Raw genomic sequence first — 22,834 nt, forward strand, 5'->3', positions numbered from 1 at the left:
ATCAGTAAAATTGATGTCCTGATAACAGAGGTTTTGGTCTAGATCTAGGACTATAAATGGGCTTCATCTCATGTGTCAACGTTCGTTTCGTGAGAGTCTGAGAAAGATTCTGAGGTTTAGTGCACAAGAGTGCTGAGACGGAGGGGCGCCTGGATGGCTCAGTTGGTTAAGGGTCCGACTTCAGCTCAGGTCACGATCTCACGGTCCGTGAGTTTGAGCCCCGCGTCGGGCTCTGGGCTGATGGCTCAGAGCCTGGAGCCTGCTTCCAATTCTGTGTCTCCCTCTCTCTGCCCCTCCCCCGTTCATGCTCTGTCTCTCTCTGTCTCAAAAATAAATAAACATTAAAAAAAAAAAAAAAGAGTGCTGAGATTGATTGATAATGCCTGCTGTGGACAAAGACCAAGGAAGTGGAAGTGTACTAAGGAATGCCATCTGTCTGCCGTCCCTGGTCTAGATAGATGGCTTCTTTTGGCTTCTCTCTGATTCTGGCATTGTGTGGTTTTGTGTGTAGAAGCAAGGGACCCACGCACACAATTCAGCCAAAAGAATTTGTTCAGTTCTGCTCGTGACATCTTTTTTTGCCAGGATGGAGACCACCAATACCGCCCTCACATATGGGCTCTTGACCTCTCTAAAGTACTCAGGCTTTCAGCCTGAAGTCAGCAGGCTGGGTGCAAGGACCTGGGACTCCCAGCACATTGCTGGGGGATGGGGAGAGTATCATTTGAGAGGATGCAGGATGACTGCTGTTAACGCGATCACAATCGTGGGCTTGAAGACTGGGATGCTGAGGGTGGAGATAGATGCCCAAGGCAATAAGCCTTCCCGTGGCCAGAACTTTTTCCCACCCTTTTCTGAATGGAGCTTATAGAGTGAGAGACTGACTGAGTCATGAGGCCAGAGAGACTACCCTGCCTGGGGGATGGGGCCTGGATGCCAGACATAGATGTTGTCCTCCACGAGCTCCTTAGGTTCCTAGACATCCTGCCTCTGGGTGTGCCCCATGCTGTCAACCAGGACACCCAGTTCTGGGGATACCACATCCTCAAGGTATAGGCTGAGTATGGGTCCTCTGAGTTCAGCTGGTGTTTCAGATCTCCTAGGTAGGGCTGCCAGACTGGGGAGTGTTGGCTCCTGGGTCCTTCCAGAGCCTGATCCCCACCTGACCTCCTTCAACCCAACCAGGGCTGAGATTGCCAGCTCCCTGATGGAGCACCAAAGTGCCACAGTTAAGATCTAGGGCTCTGAAGTCCCCTCGAATCCCTGCACCTCCAGTTCCCAGCTCTGTTACTCTGGACAAGTGACTCAACCTCTCTGAGACTTGCTCTCTTCTTCCATACAGTGGACACAATAGTACTGCCTCCATGATCCAGCGGCTTACTGGTACATAGTAAAGGCTCAACATTTTTAGGTATTTGAATATTATTACAACCAGATGTCTGTTGTCAATGCCAGTGCCAGAGTGATCTAATACAACTTGTTGGGTCACATCCCTCCTCTGCTTAAAACTCCCCCCGGCTCCCATCTCACTTTGAGTAAAAACCAAATGACCCTGCATGGCCTCCAGACCCCCCCTCTGAGTTTATCTCCTACTCTGTCTTCCTAGCTCACTCCAGAACACTCAGCCTCCTCATTATCTTTGCATATTCCAGGGCTTCTCTCACCTCAGGGCCTTTGCACTGCCTGTTCTCCTACCTAGATTGCCCTTCCCTCAGACACCCTCGCAGCTCACCCTCTCCTCTCCTTCAGAACTCGCTCAGAAATCACCTTCTCAGGGAGGGCTTCCCTGGCCCCCAAGTGAACAACTCTTTGTACACTTTATCCTGGACTGTATAATTTTTATACTCTGTCTGGTTTGGTCCAAGTGGGGCATTGTGTCTGTCAGGGGGAAGGAGTACTGGAGATGTCACCATGAAAGAGAGATGAGGCTCCTGGCCTTCAGGGAACTGCCTAGAGAGAGAAGTCCCAGGTCCATCACTACCATCAGTGAGCACAGAATGTCTTGGATCGGATCCCTAGAAACAGACTCTGAGATGGAGGTGCACATAATGACACCTGCAGGGAAGTCAGGGCCACAGGTGGTGGCGGCCTGTGACCCGGATGCGCAGAGGACCCAGTCAGTCCCATGTGGAGCTGTCCCAAACTGAAGCAAGGGGCTGGCTTCATACTCCTGCATCAACCAGTGGCGGGATGTGGCTTCCTCTGGGGGACACCACCGACTCGGTCAGGTAGCTCCCTTTGGCCAAAGGCCTTTCTTCGATTCTTATATATCAATCAGCTCTGATCCATTAGCAGTGGACACTCGCAGGGGCTAGAAGTGAGCATCTCAGTCACAAAGCAGGCCTGGGTGGCCACCTTAGATTCCCCTACACAGGGCAGGACACCAAGGAAGGTCCCGCCTTCTCTGAGTATTTGGCAACATCACATCAACCAACAACCATCCAGTAAAGCTTGCCTTCTCCTTCCCTGACAAAGAACCCTTCCCAACAACCTGGAAAGCAAGCTTTGATCTGGATGTTCTCTGGAGTTCTGGATGATCTTGAGCTCCTCAAGGGGATGTGACCGTTCAGAGAGAGTCACCCTGCCCCAGACCCACCTCTGTTTCCTTCCCACTTACAGCTCCGTCCTGTCCCCCAGCCCATATGTGCCGAGCTCTGTCCACACCCATATCCAGCCACCTCTTGACCATCCCTCAGGTCAAGGTGTGCACACACGCCAAAGACGTAGACTGCCCTTGGAGGGTGGACCTGGAGAAGAGGCATCTGAGGCCATCAGACAGGGAATTCTACAGTCCCAAAGGGAAAGTCCACAGCAGAGTCATGGGTTCCAGGAAAGCAGGAACCCTCAGCCCACAGGCTCCTCCCTCCTCCTGGGCATGGCTGGAGGAGGGTCAGAAGGTCTAGATCTATTTCTTCTTCCTCTTCTTCCTCCTCCTCCTTTCTTTACATTGTGCTAACATACAATTTACCATTTTAACCATTTTTAAGTGTACAATTAGGCGGCATTAAGTACCTTCACGTTTTGTGAAACCATCACCACCATCCATCTCCCAAACTCACCTTGCAAAACTGAAACTCTTACCCATTACGTATCACCTCCCCTTTCTCCTTCCCTCCAGCCCCTGGTAAGGACCACTCTTTCTGTCTCTGTGAATCAGCTCATGTAAGAAAAACCAAGGGCACCTGGGTGGCTCAGTCAGTCGAGCATCCGACTTCAGCTCGGGTCATGATCTCACAGTTCATGAGTTCAAACCCCATATCAGGCTTGCTAGTCTCAGCACAGAACCTGTTGCAGATCCTCTGACCCCCTCTGTCTGCCCCTCCCCCACTTGCACTCTCTCAAAAATAAATAAAACATAAAAAATTAAAAAGAAAAAGAAAAACCATACGGTATTTGTCCTTTTGTGACTGCTATGTTTCACTTAACATAATGTTCTCAAGGTTCATCCATGTTCTAGCTCATCTCAGACTCTCTTGCTTTTTTAAGGCTGAGTAATATTCTGTTGTATGGATAGGCCATATTTTGTGTATCCATTCATCTGTTGATGGACACCTGAGTTGCTTCCACCTTTTGGCTATTGTGAATAACGCTGTTATGAACACGAACATACAACTATCTTTCCAAGTCTCTGTCTGCTTTCACATATTTTGGATATATACCCAGGCCTGGATCTGGGTTTTTTTTTTCCTTTCCTTTTTTTAAAAAAATTTTTAACATTTATTTATTTTTCAAGAGACAGAGAGACAGAGCACAAGCAGGGGAGGGTCAGAGAGAAGGAGACAAAGAATCTGAAACAGGTTCCAGGCTCTGAGCTGTCATGATGGAATCTGATGTGTGGCTAAAACCCACGGCCCACGAGATCATGACCTGAGCCGAAGTCACAGGCTTAACCAACAGAGCCACCCAGGCGCCCCAGGCCTGGATCTGTTTCTGAGAAGCCCCCTTCAGACGCCCTTTCCAGGCCTGAGTTACAGCAGAAAAACAGGCCTTCCTTGGATGTATTGCAGGTGCAGTTCCAGACCACTGCAATAAAGCTACTAATGCAATAAAACGAGCCAAATTAATATTTTGGCTTCCCAGTGCATTTAAAAGTTCCATTTATACTATGCTATAGTCTGTTAAGTGTGCAATAGCACCATGTCTAAAAAACAGGGGCACCTGGTGGCTCAGTTGGCTAAGCATCCAACTCTTGATTTCCACCCAGTTCATGATCTCACGTTCATGAGATCGAGCCCCACATTGGGCTCCATGTGCTGACAGCACGGATTCTCTCTTTCCCTCTCTCTCCGTGCCTCCCACACTCATGCTGCTGTGTGTGTGTGTGTGTGTGTGTGTGTGTCTCAAAATAAATAAACTTAAAAGTTTGTGTTTTTTTTTAATAAAAACATGTACAGGTGCCTGGGTAGCTCAGTCGGTTAAACATCCAACTTCGGTTCGGGTCATGAGCTCACAGTTTGTGAGTTTGAGCTCCCCATCGGGCTCTGTGCTGACAGCTCAGAGCTTGGATTCTGTCTCTCTCTCTCTCTCTCTCTCTCTCTCTCTCTCTCTGCCCCTTCCCCGCTTGCAATCTGTCTCTCTCAAAAATAAACATTAAAAAAATTTTTTTAAACCATGTACATGCCTTAATTTAAAAATACTATAGGGGCGCCTGGGTGGCTCAGTCAGTTGGGCATCGGACTTGGGCTCAGGTCATGATCTCGGGGTTCATAAGTTCGAGCCCTGCATCAGGTTCTGTGCTGACAGCTTGGAGCCTGGAGCCTTCTTCGGATTCTGTGTCTCCCTCTCTCTGACCCTCCCCTACTCACGCTGTATTTCTCAACAATAAAAAAAATATTAAAATAATAATAAATAAACAATATATTGTATTTTTAAGCAATCTCTACACCCAACATGGGATTGGAACTCACAACCCCAAGATCAAGAGTCTCAGGCCCCAACTACTGAGCCACCCAGGTGCCCCTGGCTTAATTATTAATAGCATCTCTTTTGCTCTGAAAACAATCCTAGTGAAGATAATGAATTATATTGTCTCTGGTTTAAATGCACTTTTTTTTGCAGCTTTATACAATTGCTTGTTATTTTTTATTTTTATTTTTTAATATGAAATTTATTGTCAAATTGGTTTCCATATAACACCCAGTGCTCATCCCATCAGGTGCCCTCCTGAGTACCATGGGGGAGGGGAAGGAAAAAATAAAGGTTAGAGAGGGAGGGAGCCAAAATATAAGAGACTCTTATTTTTTTAATTTTTTTTCAACGTTTATTTATTTTTGGGACAGAGAGAGACAGAGCATGAACGGGGAAGGGGCAGAGAGAGAGGGAGACACAGAATTGGAAACAGGCTCCAGGCTCCGAGCCATCAGCCCAGAGCCTGACGCGGGACTCGAACTCACGGACCGCGAGTTCGTGACCTGGCTGAAGTCGGACGCTTAACCGACTGCGCCACCCAGGCGCCCCTATAAGAGACTCTTAAATGCACTTTGATTTTAGGGCACGTGGGTAGGTCAGTCAGTAAAGCATCCAACTTTGGCTCAGGTCATGTTCTCACAGTTCATGGATTCGAGCCCTACATTGGGCTCTGTGCTGACAGCTCAGTCTGGAGCCTGATTCGGATTCTGTATCTCGTTCTCTCTCTCTGCCCCTCCCCCGCTCGTGCTCTTTCTCTTTCTCAAAAATAAATTCGAAACATTAAAATTTTTTTTTAAGTAAAAAAAAAAATGCACTTTGACTTTACAGCCTAGCTATCTAGGAAAAAAAAAAGATTTAGAGGCTTTAAAACTAAATCATTAATAGCATAAATAGGTTGAATGTTAGAATTGTAGGTCTTTCAAACAACCAAAATAGCTGACCTTTATTTTTTTTAAGTTATCTATTTATTTTTATTTTTATTTTTTTTTCAGAGAGAGACAGAGAGAGAGCACGAGTTGAGGAGGGGCAGAGAGAGAGGGAGAGGAGAGAGAATCTCAAGCAGGCTCCTGTCAGAACAGAGACCCTTGTAGGGCTCAAACCCACGAACCATGAGATCATAACCTGAACCAAAACCAAGAGCCAGACGCTTAACCGCCTGAGCCACCCAGGTGCCCCCAAAATAGCTGGCCTTTATTAACCACTGATTCTGTGCCAGGCAATGTTGTCAATATTTTACAGTTATTAGGTCATTCAATGCTCCCACAGCTTCAAGAGGTGATTACTGTTCTCTCCATATTACAGTTGAGGAAACCGAAGAGGTTAACCAGCTAGTAAGTAGGTGGGGAAGCTGGGAGTTGAAATGTCCTGCTGTTCTGTGCAATCTCCATCTGTCAATCATCAGTGTTGTGGTTGGACCGACCCATGTGGTTCTTATGAGGGCAAGATGCCTTTCAGCAGTAGCTATCAGGAAATTTTGAAAAAAAACTAAAGATGCATTACTTAAAGGACCTGGGAATTACACAGCACACCTGGGGCCATGCAGTGAAGTTGCAGGAAGAAAGAAAGGGAGCCCATGGCCTTGGGGTTCTGCATTTATTGGGATCTTAAGGGTGGTGGAATAGGGTTTTGCAGATTTACTCTTTATTGGTGAATTGAGAACAGAAATTAAAATTTTTTTTAGTGTTTATTTATTTGTGAGAGCGAGAGAGACAGAACACAAGCAGGGGAGGGGCAAAGAGGGAGAGAGAGACACAGAATCCAAAGCAGGCTCCAGTCTCTGAGCTGACAGCACACAGCTGTCAGCTGTCTCTGAGGCCCGACACAGGCCTCAAACCCACAAACTGCAAGGCCATGACCTGAGCCAAAGTCTGACGCTTAACTGACTAAGCCACCCAGGCGCCCCATGAGAGCAGAAATTTAAAGCATGGAAAGGGAAAAAAGAAGTGTTCCAAACGACACAGTTATCAAAATCAACAAAGATCTCTAAAAGTAAGGGGCCTGAGTAGTGGGAGATGGCCTGCCTCTTAATCTAGATGTGTGGCTGGTAGTGTACGTCTTGGAGAAAGCCATCCAAGTAGATGCTTTGGGAATCAAATCTTAAGTCAGGCTCTTGCATTATAAAAAGGAAAAGGAAAAAAAAATGTCAAGGTTTACACTACCATCCACCTTGTGATGCCAAGGTACCAGTCAATAGAGAGGACATTAACTGCCTAGGTAGCTGATGTGCTAAATCAGGAGGAGGGCCCACGGTAACCAGGAAGTGGGATAGTAGAAAATCTTATAATAATTACACAGGCAGTATTTGAAATCCAGTCTGTAAACATTGCCCCAAACTTGACAAGGTCAAGCCATGAAAACAGGTTAGTGGCCATGGGGAAATCTGTTCAAGGATTTGGGTAATATTGCAAGATATTTTAACACCTTGGGCCAGCTGGTATAGGTAGGTTTGAACCTGTCCTGAGTTGGTAGATTGCTTCATATCTCATCAGACCAGTTTTTTATTCCTGACAGTAGGCCAGTTCAGTTAAAGGGCTGTGTCTCATTTCAGGAGATGAGGAAGTGGGTGAGTTCCCCCACGTTAGGCCTACATGGTGCATCAGGTATTTTTTTTTAAGTTTATCTATTTGTAAAAAAAAATTAAAACATTGATTTATTGTTGAGAGATACAGAGACAGAGCATGAGCAGGGGATGGGGCAGAGAGAGAGGGAGACACAGAATCCAAAGCAGGTCCAGCCTTGGAGCTGTCAGCACAGAGCCTGACGCGGGGCTCGTACCTACAAGCTGTGAGATCAAGACCTGAGCCAAGGTCGAACATTTAACTGACTGAGCCACCCAAGCACCCCTAAGTTTATTTATTTTTTTAATGTTTATTTATTTTTGAGAGAGAGAGAGAGAGAGAGAGAGAGCAGGCGGGAGAGGGACAGAGAGAGAGGGAGACACAGAATCTGAATCAGGCTCCAGGCTCTGAGCTGTCAGCACAGAGCCCGACGTGGGGCTCGAACCCACAAGCTGTGTGTTTATGACCTGAGCTGAAGTCGAACCGCTTAACCAACTGAACCAGCCAGGTGCCCCTCAGGTATTTAGTAAGAGTGATTTCTACAGAAACAAAAGAAAAAACAAAGTTTAATGATTGGAGTCGGTTATAATCCCCACTTCTGAGTTCTGAAAGCAGCCAGTGGAGATTTCCAGATGTCAGGCTCAAAGCATCTTCAGATGGAGTGAGGGCAGGCAGTGATAGTCTGATGCTTTTCCTGGTTTGAAATTTGAATGTCTCTGGTCTTTCTGAGTGGCCCACACAGCAACAGGCACAAAGGTTGCCCATACGTGAGCTGCTGGGGTGACTTCTTTGAAGTTTCTATCAAATTGTCCTACCTCAGCTTACATGGCATTGGAAAAAGGCAGTGTTCGTTTTCAATGAGTCCAAGTCAGAAGGTGGGAGAAAACTTGGAATCATTAGTTTGAAGAATGGTAGCAAGATATGGGAGGAAGTAGGGAGAATTCAGTATCCAGTCCAATTTATAGCTAGAAAACAAAACCTCAAAGACAACAGCACTAGAATCTGATAGCCACAAAGGTGTGTCACTGAAACATATTTTTTCCCTCTACAATAACCCCCATTTCTACCAAAGATAATCAAAATATGACTAACTAATCCCATTAAACTTGGCCTGGTCATCTACATAAGTGCAGCAAGAATAGTGATTGACCATATAGACACTTTTAAGTCTGCTTTGCTGGAACGTTTCATAAGGAATCTCAGATCGAATGTTTAAAAGCCTCTGGAGGCTAAGGAGCCAAGCCAAGCACTCATCATCACATTTTGCCTGCAAAACCTATAGATTTAAATGAATTCCTCTCTTCTCGAGGTCCCCCAAATATCCTGAGGCTCCTGGGCCTACCAGGAAGTGACCTTCCTTACTCGCCTGCTAAGGCTGCCAGGATCCCTGCAAGGAAGGTATCAGGCCAATTTTTCCAAGGGGTTTCATTGGTTCCACAAAGTCAACCTTAGTTCTTTAAGCCTGTCTGATCATATCTGAGTCTAGACGTTTGTCTCTCAAATATGCCATTTGGATATACTGAGGGACAGCATACCAAGCAGAAGAGCTATAACCAGTGCAAAGGCCCTGAGGCAGGGAGCCTGGTGTGCTCTCAAACAGCAAGGGAGCCAGTGCAGGTGGAATTTAGTAAGAAAGAGGGGGAGAGGTAGGTGAGAAAAGAAGGACTTTGTCAAGGTCACGCAGCTAGTAGGCAACAGACCTACGACTTAAACAGGACCTGCCTGACCTCAGAGGTCAAGCTTTTAACCATAACATCATGTTGTGTCACAATAACCCAGCAACCATTCCATGTCGTGGTCACTGCTGCGTGTGAATCTTGTCCTCATACATGACAGGCATTATTATGTATGGCATGCTGCATGAGGCAGGAACTCCAAGAGATGGAGGAACTGGAAAGGGCAGAATTGAAAGCGAGTGTGTCTAAATTTTAACTCCACGCTCTTCCCGGGTATTGCTGCACTGACACAAGGAGCTATGGAGTCTTTGAATTATGGAACTACAGCATTTTAGGATCGTGGGGCCAAGGGCGACATGGTTGTAATGTCGGTAAAATATCTAAGTACTTCCCATGCTGGTTGGTAAAGAGTCACTACCCTGAGGGTCTCCCCGTGTGGCTCCCATATGGCTCGGGCCCACCCCAGCACCTCCAGACCTCCCAGAATCCAGCACTGAAAGGGTTAACACGAGCCTCAGTCTCCCCACCTTGCTCCTACCATCCATCAGGTGTCTACTCTTATTGTTCAGGTGTCAGGCACCGGTAAGAGCACCCCTACTTGGACCTATCGTGTGTCATTTCTGGAAGGAAGTGGGATCTTCAGCCCAAAAATTAACATCAAGTTCACCCAGCAGAAGTGTAGGAACACGGGCCAAAGCCAGGGCGTCTTCTCAGTAGACATTCCTGAGCGCAGGCCTCATTTGAAACCACCTGTGAGGTCAAATAAATACTCTGGGCAACAAGCCCTTAATCTCCTGAGGAGTTTCTTTCAGAACCAGGTCTGAGGTCAGACCAGGTACTCCACTCAGCATTACTGGGGCCTGCCAATATCCCCCGTGTCTTCAGCTATAGGTCCACTCCTTGCAACGAAGGGAAGGACGCGGGCTCCTCTCCTGCTTCTTGGGGCCAACCTTGGCCAACACACCGCATACGCGCCCCTCCGAAGGTCGCTTCTGCATGGTTGAGGCAGAGGCTGCTAACAAACATCAACACCCACCTTCCCTCCTCTTCCCCCGCGCACGCCAGGACATTTCCCAGTCTCCCTTGCGGGGAGGCCTCGTCATGTGATGCGTTCTGGCCAATGGGATGCAAGCGGAAGTAGTGTTCTCTGCAGGTTGCAAACTTGCTCTGCAAAAACCTCCCACGTGCAGGGCTCATTCTCTCTCCACCCCAATTGCTGGCTGAGCGGCATGGATTCTGTGAACCCAGGAGAGAGAGGATGGAGCCTCAAGACGCATGGAGCCTGGGTCTCTGAATGATCACGTGAAAGTCCACCCACCAGCTACATACACCTAATTTACATAAGTGGAAAGTAAACTTGTATTGAGTTAAGTCAATGGTCTTTTGGAATCTGTTAGGGAAACTGGTGTTACTTATCCTAATTCAGTATTGTCGGGAGCTTGGCAAAATCACCTCGCCTCTCAGCTTTGAAACGGTAATAATGACACCCATGGGTGGTTGAGAAGATTAAGCAAGGTGGTGGGTGAGTATTTCTGAGACGTAGACATTTCGCTTCAATATGTACTCATACTTCCCCTTCTTTCCTCTTCTAATATGCCCACAGGAGAGGCTACTAAATGGAGGGAACTTCCATAAGTGAGGTATCACAGGAGTCTAAGGATGTGGTGCTCCCTGACTGTGGAGGCTGGGGCATGGCTAAAGTGACCTCTGGGGAGCTCCATATCTGATGCTTAAAAATTAAAATATTTCCCCTGGGTCTAAATAAACAGAGCCAGGACAATCTCAGAATAGCAGGTGACTGCCAAAAAGTAGAGAGATGGGAAAATTAGCAGTCTGGGTTCTTATCCTGGCTCCAGAATGAGCCTCTACATTCCAGAAGGTTCAGCAGGAGAAAAGCCAGCAGGCATGAAACTGGACAGTGTTTGGGAGCCTGGTGAGAAGCATGGGCTACTTAGAAAAGAGACACATGTGGAGAAGATGGTGGGAGAAGGGACTGAGGGTTGACAGTGCAAGTCTTCAGTGTCAGGCTGAGAGGTGACTGTCACCCAAAGGATGATGGGGAGCCAGGAAAGGTTTTAAGCAGGGAATGGCACCATCTAGCTATGCTCTAGAAAACTCACCATGGATGGTATCAGTGGATGGCAATTTCCATGACTCCACTAGGAATTTGGGAAGGCAGAAGGGGACAGTAGAAGAGCATGAGCTCAGTAAACATCCATTTCCCTTTTCATATTAGACATTTGAGGGCCAAGGGGAGGATGGTACGCTGAGGAGGAGGAAGAGGGTACAGATAAAGACCCAGACTGAGCATCCCATGGTCATCACCTGAACAAAGACAATTCGTTGCTACTTCCGATAGGTGATTACCACTCCATTAGGAGCCTATTGTAGCTCAGGGGGAGATGTATGGGGCTCCCAAATTCTGGGAAGAATATAGAATGTGGATGCATGCCATGTTGGGAAGGAAGAGTCCTTTGGATGACTGAGTAGTGGCTGGTTTCCTGGCTCACCTGTCTAACCTGGAGAGCTGGAGGGGTCAAGGGTGGGAAAGGAGCTCCTGCAGAGCCACGTGCTGCTTTCATGTGAGAATCACTGTTTTAAAGGCTGCCTGGGTGGCTCAGTCGGTTGAGTGACCAACTCTCGATTTTGGCTCAGGTAATGATGCCAGGGTCGTGGGATTGAGCCGCCCTGTCAGGCTCCGTGCTGAGTGTGGAGCCTGTTTGAGATTCTCTCTCTCTCTCCTTCTGCCCCTCTACCCCACTCCTCCTCCCCCCCTCCCTTTCTCTCTGTAAAATAGAAAACAAAATAAACCCTTTGGGCTAGAGCCCTGATTCCCACCCTTTTGAAACATGGGTCGGGGGAGTGGTGGAAGAGGAACTCTGATTCCTTCTAAGTAGGCAAAAGTTGATGAGGATGGGAAATCTGGCAGGAGAACACCATGAAAAGTATCTTTGATTTGCCTTCTGGATCCACTCTCTGCCCTTCTCCATCTGCCCTTGACCCCAGTTGAGTGGGCTAATGAGAAACCACAACAGAGAATTAGAGGGGGGCACCTGGGTGGCTCAGTTGGTTGACCGTCCAACTTCGGCTCAGGTCATGATCTCATGGTTTGTGAGTTGAAGTCCTGCATCAGACTCTGTGCTGACAGTTCAGAGCCTGGAGCCTGCTTTGGATTCTGTTTCTCCCTCTCTCTCTCTCTGTTCCTCCCCCCACTCACTCTCTGTCTCTCTCTCCTTCAAATATAAACATTAAAAAATTAAAAAAAATTTTTTTTTTCAACGTTTATTTATTTTTGGGACAGAGAGAGACAGAGCATGAACGGGGGAGGGGCAGAGAGAGAGGGAGACACAGAATCGGAAACAGGCTCCAGGTTCTGAGCCATCAGCCCAGAGCCTGACGCGGGGCTCGAACTCACGGACCGCGAGATCGTGACCTGGCTGAAGTCGGACGCTTAACCGACTGCGCCACCCAGGCGCCCCTAAACATTAAAAAATTTAAAAAAAGAAAATTAGGGAGCAGGCAGGGAGAGAGGAGGGATTGGTGCTATGGGCTGGACTCACATTTGGAAGCCATGTGGAAGCCCCCAATCTCTCAGAAAGACCATAAACAAAAATGAGGCCATGAGGTTGGGCCCTAAACCCACATGTTCTTATAAGAAGAGGATGTTTGGACACACAGAGAGACACCAGGGGCACATGCCCATGGAGGAAGGACCACGTGGTCACACAGTGACAAGTCTGCCATCTGCAAGCCCAAGACACAGGGCTGGCCAGAAGCCAACCCTACCCACCCCTTGATCTTGCACCTCCAGCCCCCAGAACGGTGAGAAAATAAATTTCAATTGTTCAAGCCACCCAGTCGGTGGTGTTTTGTTATAGCAGCCCTGGCACGCTGACAATCCCTGTATGAAACTCTTCCTGACTACCTGGCTTGAGGGGAGGATGACGCTGGTTTCCCGCTAGAACCCTGAGACAGATAGTAACCAAGATTTTGCTTCCATTCTGTGTCTTCCTGTGTCTTCGGTCCTTGGCCCCTTTGGCCTGCCAGGATATTTGAGAATATTTTGCAATGACTGCTTTTGTGGAAGGGAGGACAAAAGAGAAACAGGACAAAGAGGAGTCATTTCTTTGCTCCGGAGTTTCTCAAATCTAGCCCACAGTGGGATCCAAGTCATTCAGGGGAGAAGACAATTGACTCTGTCCCCGAAGTCAAGGGAGATTTTCTGAACTCGAGGTGAGGAGTGGAAATGAATGGGAGAATGCCATGTACCCTTGAAAAGAGGGCATGGGTTCTCTCTCTCTCCTGTCCACACGCCTTCCTGGACAGGGCTGTTCTGGTTCAGAGAGAACTGGACCCACACTGATTGGGGGCAGCCAGACCCCACTGACTGCCTGTGCCAGGCCTCTTGTGAGGGGCTTTGGCCCAGAGAGTGAGGACACCTTAAAGCCTGATTCTGATGCAGAGTAAAGCCCAAGGCAATGGCAAGGTGAAGTGACTGACTGGGTCAGAAACTGATTTGTGTCTCCATCCTCCTCCCCAAAATTCACATGTTAAACTCTCAGCCCCCAGTATCTCAGAATGTGACCTAATTTGGGAATAGGACCTTCGCAGAAGTAATTAATGAAGATGAGGTCATACTGCAGTAGGGTGGGCCCCAAATCCAATATGGCCACCGTCCTTATGAAAGGGGGGAATTTGGACCCAGACACATACACGGGGACATGCATTCTGCAAGCTAAGGAATGCCAGTGAATGCCAGCAAACCACCAGAAGTTGGGAGCGAGGCAGGGAACAGGTTATCGCACACAGCCTCAGAAGGAACGGACCTGGCCCACACCTTGCTGGTGGACTCATGGCTTCCAGAACCGAGATGATACATTTCTGTTGTTGAGGGTGCCCAGTCTGAGGCACTTTGTTACAGCAGCCCTGGAAACTAATACCAAAGGTCTTCACAGAATTCACCCACTCCGAGTTCACCCACCCATTCCTTCATTTATTCCACACGTTCTGATGTCCATTTCTCGGATGCTTGGGGCCTGCATTCTAGTGGGAGAGGCAGACAATACATCAGTAAGCACAGATGAAACACCACGCTGGGCAGTAAATGCTCTGAAGGAAACCAGAGCTCAGTGAGGCTGCCACCTCAGCTGGGCAGTCAGATGAGGGGATGTCACACGGCAGCGGCCCCAAGGCACTGAGGGTATGAGTCATGGAAATCCCCATGGACCGGACAGATAGGTTGAGCCAACAATGCCCGGGCCATGGCTTGGACTTTTATCCCAAGTGCAATGTGGGGACACGATCGGACCTGTATTTTGACGAGATTGTTGTGGCTGCCTTGAGGGAGAGCAGCATGGGCAGCCCACAGGGCAGAGGGCTACCCTTAGGAGGCTACCCAGCGGGGGCTGCCACACCCAAGTACCACACACCGGGTGGCCTGAACACCACAAATGTGTTACCTAAGAGCGTGAAATCAGTGTCACAGGGCTATTCCTCCCAAAGTCTGTGAGGGAGAGTCTGTTCCAGACTCTTCTGTGATTGGTGGGCCATCTCTGGTGTTCCTTGGCTTGTGGGAGCATCACCTGATCTCTGCCTTCTTCTTCATGTAGAGTCCTTCTGAATTTCCTTTTTTAGTTTTTTAAAGTTTGTTTATTTGTTTTGAGAGAGAGAGAGCACAAGCAAGGGAGGGGCAGAGAGAAAGAGAAACAGAATCCCAAAGAAGCTCCAGTCCCCAAGCTGTCAGTGCAGAGTCCCCTGCAGGGATCAAACTCACAAACCAGAAGATCAGGAATTGAGTTGAGATCAAGAGTCAGACACCTAACTGACCAAGCCACCCATACGTCCCTCAATTTCCTCTTTTTATAAAGACACACTTATGGGTACCTGGGTGGCTCAGTCAGTTAAGCATCCAACTTCAGCTCAGGTCATGATCTCTCAGTTCCTGAGTTTGAGCCCTGCATCAGCTTCTGTACCAACAACTCAGAGCCTGGAGCCTGCTTGGGATTCTGTGTTTCCCTCTCTCTCTGCCCCTCCCCTTCTTTCTCTCTCTCTCTCTCTCTCTCTCTCTCTCTCTCAAAAATAAACGTTAAAAAATAAAAATAAAGACACACTCATATTGGATTTTAGCCAATCAATGACCTCATCTTAAGATCAAGAGTTGGATGCTTAACTGATTGAGCCACCCAAGCGCCCCTTATGGGGTGGTTTTAGAGACTCACTGAGGACAAAGGTGTTCTAGATCTGGCAGATAAGATCTTCAAAAATTTAGCCTCTCCTAGCCTCATTCTCAATCAATCACATGCACGTATGGTGCGGGTGGGGAGGGGGGAAGGGAGGGGCAGGGGAGTGGATCTGAGGCACAGGGATAGCTGGACAAGGAAGGGTGCTGGAAGTCCAGGGCAGGCAGGTCACTGAGGTGCTCAGATCTGATATGGACTCCTGTGACCCCAGACTTTGGATTCTTCTGGTACCTGAATGGGCCAGGGCTCAGGTATCTCCAAATATCAGCTGATAGCAGGTCAGTTAATACTTTGAGAAAATGAGAAATTGACAATCTGAAGCCCAAGCCCCGATTCAGCCTGGGCACTGAGCTGGGTCCTAGTCACTCAGTGAATTCTGACCCTGGTCACACGCTGCTACCCCCATAGTGATCCTGAACACTGCTTGGCCCACAAAACACATCTCAGGGAGAAGAGCAAAGACGGGGAGATATGAACCTGTGTGCCACGTTTGGTTGGAGGTAAGTAGGGTGAGGTCTTAGGCCAAAGCGGGTATCGGGAGAAATTTTGGAAAAATGGACCCAGAGAGGTACCTCTGCCATCAGCAAAAGCTTTGAAAATCCCACTGAGCGATTTTGACTTTTTTCTTGGAGGGCTTTGGAGAACCACGGAGGATTTTAAGCAGAGAAGGTCACAATCACTTTGTGCTTTAGACTATTCCCTGCCTTGGAGACTGGGTTAGAAGGGTGACTGGAAATGCAAGCTGTGCAGCCACTCTGGAAAACAGTATGGAGGTTCCTCAAAAAACTAAAAATAGAACTACCCTACGACCCAGCAATTGCACTACTAGGTATTTACCCAAGGGATACAGGTATGCTATTTCGAAGGGACACGTGCACCCCAATGTTTATAGCAGCACTATCAACAATGGCCAATGTATGGAAAGAGACCAAATGTCCACCGATGGATGAATGGATAAAGAAGATGTGGTATATAGATACAATGGAGTATTACTCGGCAATCAAAGAGAATGAAATCTTGCCATTTGCAACTACATGGATGCAACTGGAGGGTGTTATGCTAAGTGAAATTAGCCAGTCAGAGAAAGACAAATATCATATGACTTCACTCCTATGAGGACTTTAAGAGACAAAACAGATGAACATAAGGGAAGGGAAACAAAAATAATATAAAAACAGGGAGGGGGACAAAACAGAAGAGAGTCATTAATATGGAGAACAACCTGAGGGTTACTGGAGGGATTGTGGGAGGAGGGATGGGCTAAATGAGTAAAGGGCACAAGGAATCTACTCCTGAAATCATTGTTGCACTACATGCTAACTACTTTGGATGTAAATTTAAAAAATTAAATTAAAAATTAAAAAAAAAGAAGGGTGACACGGGTTGTGGAGTGTGGAGGAGAGACAGCCCCCAGGATGGCCACGATGGTGTAATAATCAGAGTAGGTTAACTGTTGTAACAAAGATTCTCCTAAATCTCAGTGGCATAAGGCAACAGAAGTTTATTTCTCATTCACATCTCATTTGGGTGAGGGTTTGGAGGGTCTCCCCCTAGTGGTCACTTCAGGACACAGATGGGTTTGGGGGTTTTTTGTGTTTGTTTTTTCCTCCATTTTGTGGCTCTTCAATCTTGCTGGTGGACAGAAAGCGTGCAGAGGATTTCACTCCGGATGCATAGTCGCCTTGAGCCAGAAGTAACACGTGTCACTTCTGCTCTCATATTTTGGGGGTGAGAACGGGTCACACGGGTCTCATCGACGTAATGCTACCTGGACAGTGGCTTCTCGTCAACAACCCCAGAAGGCACAGCACAACTGTTTTGGTGGCCAGCTCACTGTGCCTAGGGCACACCACGGCTCCAGTCGTGGGGGCTGAATAGTCAGGAATTGTTTCTTAAGTCAACAAATATTTATTTATAGAGCTCCCGATATGTGCCGGACGCTGTTTTAATTCCTTGGAATTCAGCCAGGAACCAAAGTTCTTGCCCTCAAGGAGCTTAGATGTTTAGGGAGGAGACGGATAATAAACACATATGTGCTCTTTTTCTTTCAGTTGCAAATAGCAGAAACTGACCTCAAACCGGTTAAAAAAGCAAAAAAGAAAGCAAAGGGGCAGTATTGATTAGCTCCCATATTAGTTAATTTGGGTATTCCGGGAGGTTAACCAGCTTCAGCAACTCTTTCACTACCACCACCACCCTTGAGAGGAAAGGTGCTCCTGTCCCTCCCTTTGTGCTATGGCTTCATTCTGGGTCGCTCTCACATTTTTTGGAGGGAAAGTTGTTCATTACAGCCCCCAACTCCCTATTAATTCAAGAGAGACCCTGATTGGCCCCGCCTGAGTCACATGCCCATCTTTGGTCCAATCACCATGAGTCTATGACAGTAGCAGCCAGAGCCTTTGTTCCCCCTTGAGGAGGGTGGGAGGGGAGGACAGTGTCTGGTCTTACAGCCCCACTAGGACCAAGTACCTGTGTTGTGGAGGAAGTTCCCCACGTCAGGTGATTACCAGGTAAGGAAGGAAGTGAAGGAGCACTCAGATGACAACAAACAGTAGACCTCTCAGTCCTAGTCCACTGTGGTCCACGTTTAGACCAGAATCAAGACACACCCACTTGCTGCTCCTACATGCAGCCCAAAAGCAGCCCCACTTGGGGGCACCTGAGTGGCTCAGTCAAGCGTCTACTCTTGATTTCAGTTCAGGTCATGATCTCACAGTTCACGGGTTCAAGCCCTGAGTCGGGCTCTGCGCTGACAGTGTGGAGCCTGCTTGGGATTCTCGCTCGCTTTCTCCCTTGCCTCTCCACTCCCTCTCACAAATAAACTTTTAAAAAATGTCCCTGTTCAACACAACAGCAACTCCCATACACGACCAAAAATTTCATTTACCCTCCGTCCCCATAAAAAGGCTAATCCCTGAGCCAGGGTCTAACAAAGGAACTCTGAGCAGGGTGCGAGGTGCACACTGTGGCAAGGTGTCAGTCAGATGTCCAAAACCTTTCAGCCCACTGAAACCATGGGCTGTACCCCTGCGGTACAGCCTGCTGACTGTCTACACCACAGACGTTCCCGTTCTCTTTTTTTGGACTGCAAAGCTTGGGTCCCACAAAAAAGCTTGGAAATACTCATTTTCCCAGCATTCCTTGCAGCTATGGGTATTCATGTGTCAAAGTTTTGGTCAAAAAGACATAAGAGGAAATTTCTGCTATGTTGTTCCAAAAAAAAAGACTCTTCCTCTTTAATAAAAAGGGAGTAGGATGTGAAGAAAGTCCTCTTAAGGTGCAGGCTGCTCGCTGCTTGACTTTGGAGACAGCTGGGCAAGGACTAGAAGTCAGCAAAGAGGACAATGGAGCGAGCGAATAAACAGTTTTTTATTACCCTGTGAGTTACCAAATCCGTTCTGGCACTGCTTACCTCCAGACTTTGCTTTGTAAGAGAATTAAATATCCTTATTGTTAAATGCACTGTTGATCCAAGATTTTTTTTCTTTTATGTTTATTTATCTTGAGAGAGAGAGAGAGCATAAGTGAGCAGGGGAGGGGCAGAGAGAGAGGGAGATAGAGAGTCCTAAGCAGGCTCTGTGCTGCCAGCACAGACCCCAACGCCTGGCTTGACCCCAGGGACCATGAGATCATGACCTGAGATGAAACCAAGAGTCAGACGCTCAACCAACTGAGCCCCCCAGGTGCCCCTGGTCCAAGATTCTTCTTTCACTGTTCACTAGGTGACCAGGCTGTACAGGGAAGGTTAGAGGCAGTTCATGCCACCCAGGGGAGAAACGGGCGCATAATTCAAGGTCACTGAAACAGACAACACACACACCAGGCTCAAGTGATACAGCCTTTACTTACAGCAAGGGAGGAGATCAAGTGCACAAGATCCAGGCCCCCATGACCGGAAGATCTACTCCACGGCCAACACTAGCCATGTAAATGCACACACCCCACTTTATGCTGCACTGGAAAGACCCGGACCCCTCCCCTGGGGGGTCTGAAATCCAGAAAGCTAGGGACTTGTCTGAGGGCCATCGACACATGCACTTAAGTAGAACAAGGGAGTACTGGGGCACCTGGGTGGCTCAGTCAGTTAAGCCTCTGACTCTTCATTTGGGTTCAGGTCACGATCTCCCAGTTCGTGGGTTTGAGTCCTGCCTCTGGCTCTGCACTGACAGCACACAGCCTGTTTGAGATTCTCTCTCTCCCTCTCTCTCTGCCCCTCCCCTGCTTGCTCTCTAGCTCTCTCTCTAAATAAATAAAAATAATCTTAAGAAAAAAAAGAACAAGGGAGTACTCATTAAGTTTGACACAGGGAAAAATATTTCCTCACAAGGCAGTAAGCCCAGCACAAGCTGGGAGCGCTCCTTACCTCTTGATTAGGAATTGTTCCAGGCCCAAGGCGTGTTGTTATGCAACTGAGCGGGTGTGGAAAGACTACCCACAAGAGACTGACTGCCGTTTCGCAACAATTCTGCTACTGGAAGCAGAAAGTTGGCATTCTAACGGTCAACATCTTGGCAGTGCAGTGACTGCCTTTGACATCCAACATGGCGGCCTCTAGTCCTCTTCTCTGACAGTTAATTCTCCATCTTGACCTCCAGGTCCAACCTGAAGGGGGTTTAGAGGAAGATTTCAATTCCAAGTTGTACTGTTTTAACTTCCGGGAGAAATTTCAATTTCTTGGGAGTTCCATGGAGGTTGCCTGTAAGACCAGGAATCTTGACAAGTCCTGGTTCTTGAATCTGAACTTAGGCTCAGTCAGGTGCCCTTGTGTTAATTAGAAAACAGCTCCCTCCAGATGGATAAATTAGAAGGAAAGAAAAAAAAAAGTATCTCATCTGGCAGATCCATTCCTCAGAATGCTCCGCTAGATGAGTACCATTTTTTGAAAAATAAAAAAGTGTCTTGGGGCGTCTGGGTGGCTCAGTTGGTTAAGCATCCGCCTTCAGCTCAGGTCATGATCTCACGGTTCATGATTTCGAGCCCCGTGTCGGGCTCTGTGCTGACAGCTCAGAGCCTGGGCCTGCTTTAGATTCTGTGTCTCCCTTTCTCTCTGCCCCTCCTCCACTCACATTGTTTCTCTCTCTCCCTCTCTCAAAAACAAATAAACAGTTTAAAATTAAAAAAAAAAAATGTCTTCCTGTGGTTGGATGCAGCTCTGCACCAAGATGTGTGACTTGGCAAGTGAAGTGTGAGCAGCTTGCAGTGACCTTTCCCTCCCTGCACAGTGGACAACCTGCATAACTGCACAGCTATTGATTATTTAAGCCCCACCTTGGAGAGTCTGCCTCTACAGCAATGGTCATTGGAGCTCTGGGTCCCTGAGGGGAGTCAACAGAGCTGGACTTGCTGACAAATGTTGCAAAAGTCATCAATGGCTGGTGGGATCAAGGGTACCCATCAGAGAATCTCCAAGCAGAAGGCGTGGAGAATGTCTGTATTAATTAACGTCAAGGCCCAAGTTGCTGAAACCAACAGAGCCCAAGATACAGTGACTTAAATAAAACAGAAGTTTCTTTCTCTCCTTTGTGATCCCTTTGAAGTTGGGTTGTCCAAGGTGGCAAGTGGTTCCCCTCCATGTGGTCAATCTGGGGTCCGAGCCCCTTTAATCTTTTTTTTTTTAATTTTTTAAAATGTTTATTTATTTTTGAGGTGGTGGGGAGGGGCAGAGAGAGAGGGAGGGAGGCAGAGAATCTGAAGCAGGCCCCGTGCTGTCAGCACAGAGCCAGAGACGGGGCTCAAATTCATGAACTGTGAGATCATGACCAGATCCAAAGTTGGGTGCTTAACTGACTGAGCCACCCAGGCACCCCTGTTTTTATTTATTTTTGAAAGAAGACAGCTACTGCTAGTAGGGGAGGGGCAGAAGAACGGGGGTACAGAGGATTACAAGTGAGCTCTACACTGACAGCAGAGAGCCAGATGTGGGGCTCGAACTTACAAACCATGAGATCATGACCTGAGCTGAAGTCAGATGCTTAATGGACTGAGTCACCCAGGTGCCCCGAGATAATTCACTTTATAAAGGAGGGAACTGAAGGGCAGACTAGTAAGTTCAGGTAGATTACAGGTGATGGGGTGGGAATTCTAACTCTGATTCAGAATCTCAAATCTTAAGCACTTCTCAACACTGGATTTCTAAAAGTTCCAGTCTTCTGGGAAATGTCGCCATCTCATGGTTGGAGGACTGACCTGCAACAGGAATGGATACTGCGGGGCCTAGGAGAGAAAGTTCTCACCACCATTTGTTTGTAGCCTCTCCCCATAGGGGAAAGGAGGAACACTGTGCCCAGAGACGGATCCAGCCCCAGAAACAGATGTTCAGAAAAGTATACTCCAATACATCATCAGGCACTTTACATCCTAACAACTCAGAAGTTGATAATATGATTACCCCCATTTTATAAACTAATAAAGACTCAGAGATAGTAAATGTTCAAGATCTCAGCTAGGAAGCAGCAAAGCAGAATTCAAACTCAGGATTAATTTTTTTTTTAATGTTTATTTATTATTGAGACAGAGAGAGACAGAGCATGAGCATGGGAGAGGCAGAGACAGAGGGAGACACAGAATCTGAAGCAAGCTCCAGGATCTGAGCTGTTAGCACAGAGCCCAACACGGGGCTCAAACTCACCAACCGTGGGATCATGATCTGAGCCGAAGTTGGACTCTGAAGTTGAACTGAGCCACCCAGGCGCCCCAGGGCTAATTATTTTTAATGAAACTGTGTAACCTGTGTGGTGTGTGTGTGTGTGTGTGTGTGTGTGTGTGTGTGTTTAAGTAGTCCTCACTCCCAACATGGGGCTTGAACTCACGACTCCCATAAGAGTCTACTGTAGGGGCCAGCCAAGCATCCCTCAAACACAGGGCTAATAATCATGGGCTCCCAAGCCCCGCTCCCTATGCAGCTGGGAGACAGCGCCACCTGCTGGTAACAAATAAAAACTAATAGTTAACAACATTTGCCATGCTCCAGGCAGTGCTTAATTTAGATTTAATTTAAAGTAACTTGTTTCATCCCTCTTCCTAACCCCAATTATTAATTACCTTTAAAGGCAGGTGGGTGATAATTAATAATCTCCACCCCTCCCCACGTTTATTTTACTTTTCTTTCTTTGAAAAAAATTGTACTATGGGAGATTTCAAGCATATACAAAGATAGATACATAAAATATCCATCATCTGGTTTCAGCAATAATCAACTCATGGCTAATCTTGTTTCATCTATGCTCTCGACCATCTCCTCCTTCCACACCCCCCAAAAATCAGGATTCTTTTAAAGCAAAACCCAAACACTGTTGTCGATATTTTCGCTTACGTATAGCTAGAAATATCCCCATTTTTACTGTTGGGCAAACTGAGGCATCAAGAGGTTACATAACCTCACCAAGGTCACTTTGCTGATGGGGTGCAGAGGCTGGACCAAACCTCTGAGGTCTGGCTCCAGAGCCTGTGCCTT

The sequence above is a fragment of the Puma concolor genome, chromosome E2, assembly GCF_028749965.1.
Source record: "Puma concolor isolate L17-30 chromosome E2, mPumCon1.1.hap2, whole genome shotgun sequence".
Classification (NCBI taxonomy): Eukaryota; Metazoa; Chordata; class Mammalia; order Carnivora; family Felidae; genus Puma; species Puma concolor.